At 45.9% G+C, this 10103-nt stretch overlaps 1 protein-coding gene across 2 annotated transcripts in view; it reads left to right on the top strand.

The window, feature by feature from the left end:
• Nucleotides 1–5750: 5750 nt before the first annotated feature.
• The window catches only part of MARCHF1 (membrane associated ring-CH-type finger 1), a 167785-nt gene continuing 163432 nt past the window's right edge, over nt 5751–10103 (top strand). For both annotated transcript variants that reach the window (XM_066631975.1, XM_066631974.1), the window contains exon 1: nt 5751–5864. The gene's annotated coding sequence lies outside the window, so the exon portion shown is untranslated. The remainder of the gene's footprint in view (nt 5865–10103) is intronic.

The raw sequence follows: 10103 nt of genomic DNA, 5'->3' as shown, positions 1-10103 counted from the left end.
GTTTCTCTTCATACTGCAGTCGTCATCTTGGCTGCTGTCTCTTTCGCTTTCCAACTGGCTTCTCAAGGATGTTATCTTTTTTTTTTTTGCCAGCTGACTTCTCCACACACACCTCCACACAGACATGCCAGTGACCTGGGTCTCCCAAGAAGAAAGGGGCAGGAAGCCTCCAAAGAAGGGGACAGGATCCAGCATGCACCACTGCCACTCCAGCCCCTCCTGCTGCCTCCCCACCCCATTCCTCCTCCTCCCTGCTCAGTTTCTCCCCCTATCCATCCACTCCCTGCTCTCACTGTGTTACCACCTCTTGTGGGTGTGGCAGAGTCTGGCAACAGAGTTGTGGCTCTGATACACCATACTCCCTCTGTGAATATTTTATGACAGTGGAAGTTGCTTCCACTTGGGCTGTAAGAAATAAAAAATGTTCATTCATCCTTGAAAAACTCTGAGTTTCTAGACTTTCATTTTTGAAAAAACTCCGAATTTCTAGTTTTCCTCAGCTTAGAAAAAAAACCTAGAATATATGACCAGAAGTAGGGAATATTATTAGTCATGATGAGCCATATGAAGCTGTCCATTATTTTAGATCAGCTTAAAGGTCAGTTGCAGATGTCCCTGCCTTCAGAGATTAGGTGTATGGAAACTGAGTTAGGGCCTTCTGTATGATTGTGACCCATTTGTGGGGCATCTTCCATGAAGACACTCATGTAGTACTGTTATTACTGTTCAGGTGTCAGCTAAATACACTTTTATTCTTCTACAATGCCAAGGAGACCAGAGAAGATGCATGAGATTATGTCAAGGTGGAGAGTCCAAAATTGCAAGACCCGAAGGGGACGCATAGATCCCCCACAGTACTCTGTTTTCCATCCAGATCAATTGTCCTTCATTAGCATGAATTTGATTAGAGGAAGCCATGCCTCACCCCTCCAGGGCAAAGTTCTGGCTGTCAGGAATGTGAGCTAAGGAACCAAGATGGAATTCAGTGAACCTGTGCATGTTTCAGAAAGTGATGTAATTATCATAATCCATATCTGCATACCTGAGGACACCAGGTACAATCCTAACCAGGTCTACTCAGAAGTAAGTTCCATTTTGTTCAATGGAACTTACTCTCAGGAAAGTGTAGTTAAGATTGTAGCCTTTATTTATTTAGTGTGTCATCCTGTATAAGCATAGAAATACTGAACAAAGGTATAGCACTTTCTGAGTGTGTGAAGCACCTTGCATGGGTTTTCTTGTGATTTTACAACAACCTTGAAAGGCATGGAAGTATTGTTATTCATGTATTGCATAGGTAGTGGTTCTCACATTTTTAGTATTGGGACCCACTTAGAATTTTCAGTACTCACTGGAAGCGATGTCATGGCCAGAAGTGACATCATCAAGCAGGAGAATTTTTAACAATCAAAGTCTACACTCTTACCCACATGTACCGAGGAGTAAGCCCCATTGACTATCACTGTTAAAAGCATATACATAGTAGCCTGTTAAAAGTATAGATCTGTAACATTTCCCCAATGCAGTCACATGTCATGGTAGCATCAAGTTAAGCATCAATAGGGAGAACTGAAGCTGAGAGGAACATCTTGTCTAAGGTCATGCAGTGAGCTCACAGCAGAGGCAAGATTCAAACTGGGGAAATCTTAGTTTGAAGCTCAGACTCTTAAGCACTACACTACACCAGCTCTATAAACACAATACTAGAAATAAATACTGTAATAAAGGCAAGTCAAATACAGGTAGCCTCTGGGAGAGTGAGATGTGGATGTGTTATCGGGAGATGTGTACAGCAATTGTGGACCCACTTCCCCCTTCATAACACAAAGGGGATTTCTTGAACAGAGAGCTTCAGGAACTTACTCCCAAATATGTATGCATAGAATTGTTGCCTTAGATCAGTGATTTTCAATCTTTTAAAAAAGTTTTGAAAAGCATTCCAAGTCCAACATTTAAAATCAGTGATTTTCAGCCCTTTTCATCTCATGGCACAATGATAAGGTGCTAAAATTTTCAGGCCATGCCATCAGTTTTTAATTGACAAAGCACACTGTGGGGGAGGGGGTGCACATCCCCCAACAGCCCTACTAATAAATTACCCTTCCCCTAAACTCCCAGGGTACACCTGAAAATCATTTGCAGCAAACCAATGTGCCAAGGCATACTGGTTGAAAATTGCTACCTTAGATAATAGCATATGGCACTAAATTCCACTCACCTAAATACGTTGTTGACCTAGTGCAAAGCAGAGAGAGGAAGCAGGTTAGTAAGATTTGTTTGTCTCAACTTATAAGCTCCTTCTCCCTCTTACTCACTAAGAGAGACATAGATGGATTAAATTGATTAGTGCTTAACCCTGTTAAGATCCATGATTGATACAGAGGGCTATAACCCCTGGCATTTTCCCAAAGTGAAGGGATTGTATTTACTTTTAAAATTAGACTGAAGCTTTGATGCTGCATGTGATAATGTCCAGGTTCAAGTTAGTTGCATAAAGGACTTTTGCAGATGTGCCAACCCCTTGCATTACACAAACAGGAATTATTGCTGATAGAATTCCTCTGGTGTTCAGAGCAGGGATGTCAAACTCATAAGAACATAAGAACATAAGAACAGCCCCACTGGATCAGGCCATAGGCCCATCTAGTCCAGCTTCCTGTATCTCACAGCGGCCCACCAAATGCCCCAGGGAGCACACCAGATAACAAGAGACCTCATCCTGGTGCCCTCCCCTACATCTGGCATTCTGACTTAACCCATTCCTAAAATCAGGAGGTTGCGCATACACATCATGGCTTGTACCCCATAATGGATTTTTCCTCCAGAAACTCGTCCAATCCCCTTTTAAAGGCTTCTAGGCTAGACGCCAGCACCACATACTGTGGCAAGGAGTTCCACAGACCGACCACGCGCTGAGTAAAGAAATATTTTCTTTTGTCTGTCCTAACCCGCCCAACACTCAATTTGAGTGGATGTCCCCTGGTTCTGGTATTATGTGAGAGTGTAAAGAGCATCTCCCTATCCACTCTGTCCATCCCCTGCATAATTTTGTATGTCTCAATCATGTCCCCCCTCAAGCGTCTCTTTTCTAGGCTGAAGAGGCCCAAACGCCGTAGCCTTTCCTCATAAGGAAGGTGCCCCAGCCCCGTAATCATCTTAGTCGCTCTCTTTTGCACCTTTTCCATTTCCACTATGCCTTTTTTGAGATGCGGCGACCAGAACTGGACACAATACTCCAGGTGTGGCCTTACCATCGATTTGTACAACGGCATTATAATACTAACCGTTTTGTTCTCAATACCCTTCCTAATGATCCCAAGCATAGAATTGGCCTTCTTCACTGCCGCCGCACATTGGGTCGACACTTTCATCGACCTGTCCACTACCACCCCAAGATCTCTCTCCTGATCTGTCACAGACAGCTCAGAACCCATCAGCCTATATCTAAAGTTTTGATTTTTTGCCCCAATGTGCATGACTTTACACTTACTGACATTGAAGCGCATCTGCCATTTTGCTGCCCATTCTGCCAGTCTGGAGAGATCCTCCTGGAGCTCCTCACAATCACTTCTGGTCTTTACCACTCGGAAAAGTTTGGTGTCGTCTGCAAACTTAGCCACTTCACTGCTCAACCCTGTCTCCAGGTCATTTATGAAGACGTTGAAAAGCACCGGTCCCAGGACAGATCCTTGGGGCACACCGCTTTTCACCTCTCTCCATTGTGAAAATTGCCCATTGACACCCACTCTCTGCTTCCTGGCCTCCAACCAGTTCTCAATGCACGAGAGGACCTGTCCTCTAATTCCCTGACTGTGGAGTTTTTTCAGTAGCCTTTGGTGAGGGACCGTGTCAAACGCCTTCTGAAAGTCCAGATATATAATGTCCACGGGTTCTCCCGCATCCACATGCCTGTTGACCTTTTCAAAGAATTCGTTTCATACAGTGTGCCAAACAGAATTCATGGCACCCGCTGAGGGCCAGAAGTGATGTCATTAAGCAGGAAGTGACACCACTAAGCAGGTGATGACAAGGAAAAATAAGCACTTTTTCCTCACTTGGGAATCCATTGGGAATCCATGACAGAAGAAATATGCAAATCTTGATCACAGTTACAAGATGTGGGAGAGCCCAAGTATTAAGTAGGTCACCCTTTCAACAATGTTGCTTCTGGTGAGGTATCACTTCATAGCTCAGCAGCTGAGATGTGCTCTGCAAAGTGATGCCATGGCAGAAGCAGTGCTGCTAAAAGAGTGGCCTGCATAACTGGGCTTTTCCAGCACCTCCTCAGTGACTCCCTTCTTCCTTTATCATCCCTCTTGGTCTACACCTTCCCTCATAGCATTCCTTGCCAGTGTTATACACCAGTGTTTCTCAAACTGTGGGTTGGGACTCAGTAGGTGGATTGAAAGCCACTTCCAGGTGGGTCCCCATTGATTTCAAAATTTTATTTTTAATATATTAGATTTGATGCTACCCTGGGATGTGACTGCATTTGGGGAAATGTTACAGACTGTACTTTTCACAGGTTATTATGGATATGCTTTTAACAATGATAGTCAATGGGACTTATTCCAAAGGTAAGTGTGGGTAGAGCTGCAGCCTAGGATTGTTAAAAATTTTCCTGCTTGATGATGTCACTTCCAGTCATGACATCACTTCCAGTGGGTCCTGACAGACTCTCATTCTAAAAAGTGGGTCCCAGTGCTCAAAGTTTGAGAACCATTGTCCATACTTTCCTGGGAGTAAGCCCCACTGGACACAATGGAAATTACTTCTGTGTACACACAGGATTGTACTGCAAGGCTGCAATCCCATACACACTTTCCTGGGAGTAAGCCCCACTGGACCCAATGGGACTTACTTCTGAGTAGACAGAGAAGCTTGTGGTGGAGACGTCCTGGCCGCCAAGGCTGCAGCTCTGCCCGGGGGGCCTTGCAAGGGCGCGCGCTTGGCTGGAGGCGTCCTGCCCGGCCGCAGCCCAGGGGCTGAAGTTTCCTCCCCGCTGGTGCGCACTGAAGGACTCCTGCCTGGAGGCGCTCGCGGTGCTTTCCGCCCCCTCCCCTTGGAACCTAAGCCGCTTAGCGAGGAAGGCGCCTGAAGGACAACGCGAGCTGGCCAGCCCGCTCCGAAATAGGACGCAAAGCCGTCTTGCAGCAGCAGCAGCCGCCTAGGCGGCGCGGGCGCCCAGCACTGCCCAGGCGGGGGGGGGGCGCGCCTGCCCCCTCAGGGAGCAGCCGAAGAGCCCTGAAGAGAAGCGCTTTTGCGCAGGGCTCGCTTCCCCCCCGCGCCTCCGTTTCCATGACAGTCATTAGGTAACAGAAGCGCTGGATGTGCCTCCCACAATGCTCCGAAGGAAGAAGGGCGGGTGGCGGCGGCGCCGCCGGCAGAGGAGAGCCTGCTGCGGCCGCCCGGCCCTGGAGTTCTGACCCCCGGGCAGCGCCCGCGCTCCGCGCTCGCGGCACTGCCCCTGGGCTGCTCTGGGCGCCCTGCTGTTGCGCGCGCCGCTGAGGTTCCCCTGGGGGTGTGTGTGTGCCCCCCGCCTTTTTTAAGCAGCCCCTGCTTTTTTGGGGGGGGGTGAAGGAAGAGCTTGGCCTTGGCTTTCTCCCCCCATTGGTTGCACCAGGCACAGCTGCGCTTGGTCGGTGGCCCCCCCCCCCCCAGACCTGGCCAGGCAAGGATATGAACAATTGCACAGGTGAGCAACTCGGAGGCAGCGCAGCTCGAAGGCGGCCAATCAGGCTCGGGCAACCTGCAGCCTTGCCAGGATGCCTCTCCAGCAGATCTCGGTAGTCCCGGCGCGGGAGACCGCCAGCAATGGGAGAAGTTCCACGGGCAGGAACAAAGACAAGAGCAAGGAGGTCGAGGTAAGGGGAGGATGCAACCCCGGGGCAAACCATCGAAAGCCTCGCATGCGGGCTATGGACTAAGGCTGCAGTCCTGCGCATACTTTCCTGGGAGTAAGTCCTATTGAATGCAGTGGGACTTACTTCTGAGTAGTTATGCATAGGAGAGCCCAATCCTAGCCACACTTTCCTGGAAGCAAGCCCCACTGACTCTAATGGGACTTACCTCTGTGTAAACATGCATAGGATTGGGCTCTAACAGCTTAATCCTGTCCACACTTTCCTGGGAGTAAGCCCCACTGACTATAATGGGACTTACTTCTGAGTAAGCAGGCATAGGCTTGAGCTCTAAGGCTGCAGTCTAATCCGCACTTTCCTGGAAGTAAGCCCCACTGATTCTGATGGGACTTATTTCTGAGTAGACAGGTGTAGGATTGGGCTCCATTATCCTTGTCTGTTCAGCGGCAGGAATTAGGTTGGAACAGCAGCTGCACACATGGTTGCTGCAATGCAATCTTTTTTGCTAATGCCTAGATTGCATGCAAGCGACTAAAAATGCATCCCTGGATGACAGGACGAGTCTACGCGGTGCATGCATGAGGGTAGGAGAGGATGCACGTTTTTCAGTGCTGCTTCTGATTCTTCGAAAGGTACTCCTTTAGCACAGTGTCTATAGAGGGGAGGTAGTACATGGTCCACTGACTTCAGCAGACAATGGGCATTGTTCTTCCTGTACTTTGGGATGGTGTGCTAAAAGACAACTGTGCTTTTGGGGAGGGGGTGTTTTGCAAAAAGGAATAGCATATAATAAACATGGAAACACAATAACACAGATGTCAGTTCCACCCTCCACTCCATGTGCATGCACATCCTGAAACATAGGTGCACAGTCTTTTGCTAAGTCTCCATTTCTGTGTCAGACCCATCTGTTTTGTCTCATTCCATTGTTCTCTGTCTTACTGGAGAAAAAAACTGGTTATTAAAAAGCAACTATTCTGTTACTCCTGAATACTCCTGATTCTAGGATCCTAAATGTAAACATGTGCATCAGTTCTTTCTTTAAGTCTTTGAAAGTGTTTTGCATGGCAGAGATCCCAGCTTGCCTAGGAAAGGTATTCAGATGACTTTTTGCTTAAGGGCTTTGATGGTGTCTGAGAAATGAATACAGTACAGTGACTACTGAAGCCATTGGGCTCCTTTTAAAAATGTTGCCTAGTAAACATTGCTAATTAACCTTTCACACACACCCACAAGGCTCTCTCTCAGTTGTGAATAATTGTGCTTGGGAAGAATACAAATGGGAATATTTGAAGGTTTGGCACGGGGAACTGTACTGCATTTTTCCAAACAGCACTGCTGATTTCCAGTAACTCTTTTTCATAGTTGTCTGTAACCTCTTTTCAGATTCAGATAGCAACAGCTCATTCATATGCACTTTGCTCAGTTTAGATGTAAAAATCAGATTTAGTGACACTTGGCTGAGACCCTTATTCAAGCTTGGCAGTTGGCTGGTGACTAATGTAGTGATTATTACTCCTTATTTTCAGGTTCAAACATTCTCCTATTCCTCCCTTCTCAGGAAATTTTTCTTTTTTGTTTTTTTTCTTTTGCCAACAGTACTGGGTTTTCTGATGGTATCAAACATGCTGCTGAAAAGTGCAATGTATCAGATTAGTTTTCGTTGTTGGGGATTAACTTTAAAGTGAAAGTGTTTAGGAAAAGGAAGTCATAAATATGAAAATGGGGGGAGTATAATACTGGCAGAGGGATGACAACTGCATAATTCTCATTTACATAAGTTATGCATTAGTCTGATATCCACAAGCTATATCCACATATTTAGGTGAGGCAACTAGTTGTTATCCAAATCTCATTATATAAACATCAAAAGAGAGAGCTTTTCTTTACTGGATTCTTTTTTTTTTTTTTACCTACTCCATTTTGAAAGGTTTTGTCATATGAAATGCTAAGTTGCATTTAATTTGGAACCCTGAACTGCTTTTTGAATACTCTGTGTTTGAAGACCCCATGGTGGTTTGATGGACTCTTCAGTATGATCCAGAAGCCATAAATACAGTACAGTGTAAATGTAAAAAAAAGGTTAATTAGCTCCTTTCTGTAAGGAGAACATGAATTTGAAACATCAGTGTAAAATGTGCATGGCAAGACTGTATTCTGTCAGTGATTCATAGTTGTGCGCTCACTTTATTCCTCCTGCACACTCTAAGAAATAAATTCCAAATGCAACAATGTTAATTGTGAGCATTTCATATGTTGAAGGCATTGTGCAACTCCTTTGTGGAGTGTTTTGCAATCCTGAGCAGAGGCTATTCCATGTATGTGCAGCCTAGATCAGCAATGTACCTAAGCAAATTGTCCAGGAGAGTAAGTTGGGAGAGGAAGATATGCAGTTTTGTGTAGCACTCAGTTGTTCCTGGCATTTAATGTATTATACATTCATTTATTTTGACAGTTGCTAGGGCTTTCTCTCCTCCCCTACTTTTTTTTTTTTTAAACTACCTTTGTGGTCTTGTTATTGGCTTCAGTAAAGGTGTGGATTATATTATCAAAGTTGCTAACTTGGAATTCTTTTTGAATTCTTCATGCTTTTCAGAGTCAGAATCATTGTAGCGGATGGCACCAGGGCAAAGGGAGGGCACCAGGATGTGGTCTCTTGTTATCTGGTGTGCTCCCTGGGGCATTTGGTGGGCCGCTGTGAGATACAGGAAGCTGGACTAGATGGGCCTATGGCCTGATCCAGTGGGGCTGTTCTTATGGATCAACAGTCCTGGTGCTGGTGCTGGGTGCAGCGGCGTCAAAATTGTTACTGTATCCAGTGGCACTACCAAGGCAGCTGGAGGTCTTGTCCCCTTCCCCCAGGGAAAGCCCCAGGCCCTGTAATGGGGCTTCTCAAGCCTGTGCTGGCTATTTTGCCAGTGCAGACTTTAGAGCCTCCATGTTGGGCTTTGTATCCTGACACAGAGGATAGGATATTGTGGAGGAGGGCTGTGCCAGTCCTGCCAGTCCCACCCTGGTTCCTTCCCCCACCCTGCCCTTCCCCCATCCCAGAACAACTTCCCCTGCCCCAAGACCCTCACTATTGCCTGGAGCTCTTAGCATGCTCCAGGCGGTATCCATCCAGTACTGTGCCCTTACACTTCAAGGGGCATGGACATGCCATACAGCACGTTTGCAGTACCCAGCCCTGTGCTGGAGCTCAGTGCCAGTGCTCAAAGTCCATAGGATTGGGCTCCTAATCAGTAACACAGTCTTAAGTTATATAAAAGTTATATAAAAGTCATTGGTTCTCTTAATGTTTCTGGCTGTGTTTTTTTTTTTGAATTTTAATAAATAGAGGGAAATAACTATCTGTGTTCTGAGTAATGAAAGTTGAATGCTTATGGTGAGTGAAATTATGGTACTAGCTCAGCAGTTTTCAGACTTCTCTCCTTTAGGGAATTCTTCATCAGCTTGTCTTTTGAGGAATTGCTTTGCTTGGAAGACTATTTTAGGACATGTTCCAAGGCACTAACCAGGCCTACTGAGGCTCATGATCCATTTGAATGGAAAGTGAGACCTAGAATACATTCAGTGTTGTGTTCATGATGGACAAGCAAGTTTTGCTGAGAAGTTTGCCTGTCATTGCTGATCTTTTCATTCAAGAAACCCTTGATTCAAGAAACCCTTGATAATTATCTGGAACACTGAAAATCATTGCAGAAACACCTATATAAGCAAGATATGCGAATGCTCCAACCTTTTTCGACAAAGTGCATAAAAGCATGTTTTAGCTCTGCAGATATTTTCACAAAAGGTACTAGTCCACACCAGAAAAAAATTAGTCTCTTGTAACCTAAATCTCTCCAGTCTTTGTAAGGCTGTCCTATCTGGTTTCCTGAAAATTGTTTTACTCTCCTCTGGAAACATCAGACATTGTGAGTTGCTGTCTTACCATGCAATCCTATCTATGTCTACTCAGAATTAACTCCATTAAGTTGAATGGGGCTTACTTCCAGGTAAGTATGTATAGAATTGTGACCAGGCAGCTAAATTCCCCTGTGCTGATGCAGTGGGGTCAGCACAAGTTGTGCTGTATCCTGTGGTGCAATTTGCAATCTGGATATTTGTCCCCTTGCCCCAGGGAAAGCCCCAGCTGTGGCAACAGGTTTACTTGGACCTGTGCCAACTAAATTGCTGGCACAAGTCTGGGTAGATCCATGTCAGTGGATCTGGCCTGGGAAGGGGGTTAGGATACAATGT

The sequence above is a fragment of the Tiliqua scincoides genome, chromosome 6 (assembly GCF_035046505.1).
Source record: "Tiliqua scincoides isolate rTilSci1 chromosome 6, rTilSci1.hap2, whole genome shotgun sequence".
NCBI classification, from domain to species: Eukaryota; Metazoa; Chordata; class Lepidosauria; order Squamata; family Scincidae; genus Tiliqua; species Tiliqua scincoides.
This window is presented reverse-complemented; position numbering and strand designations above follow the sequence as displayed.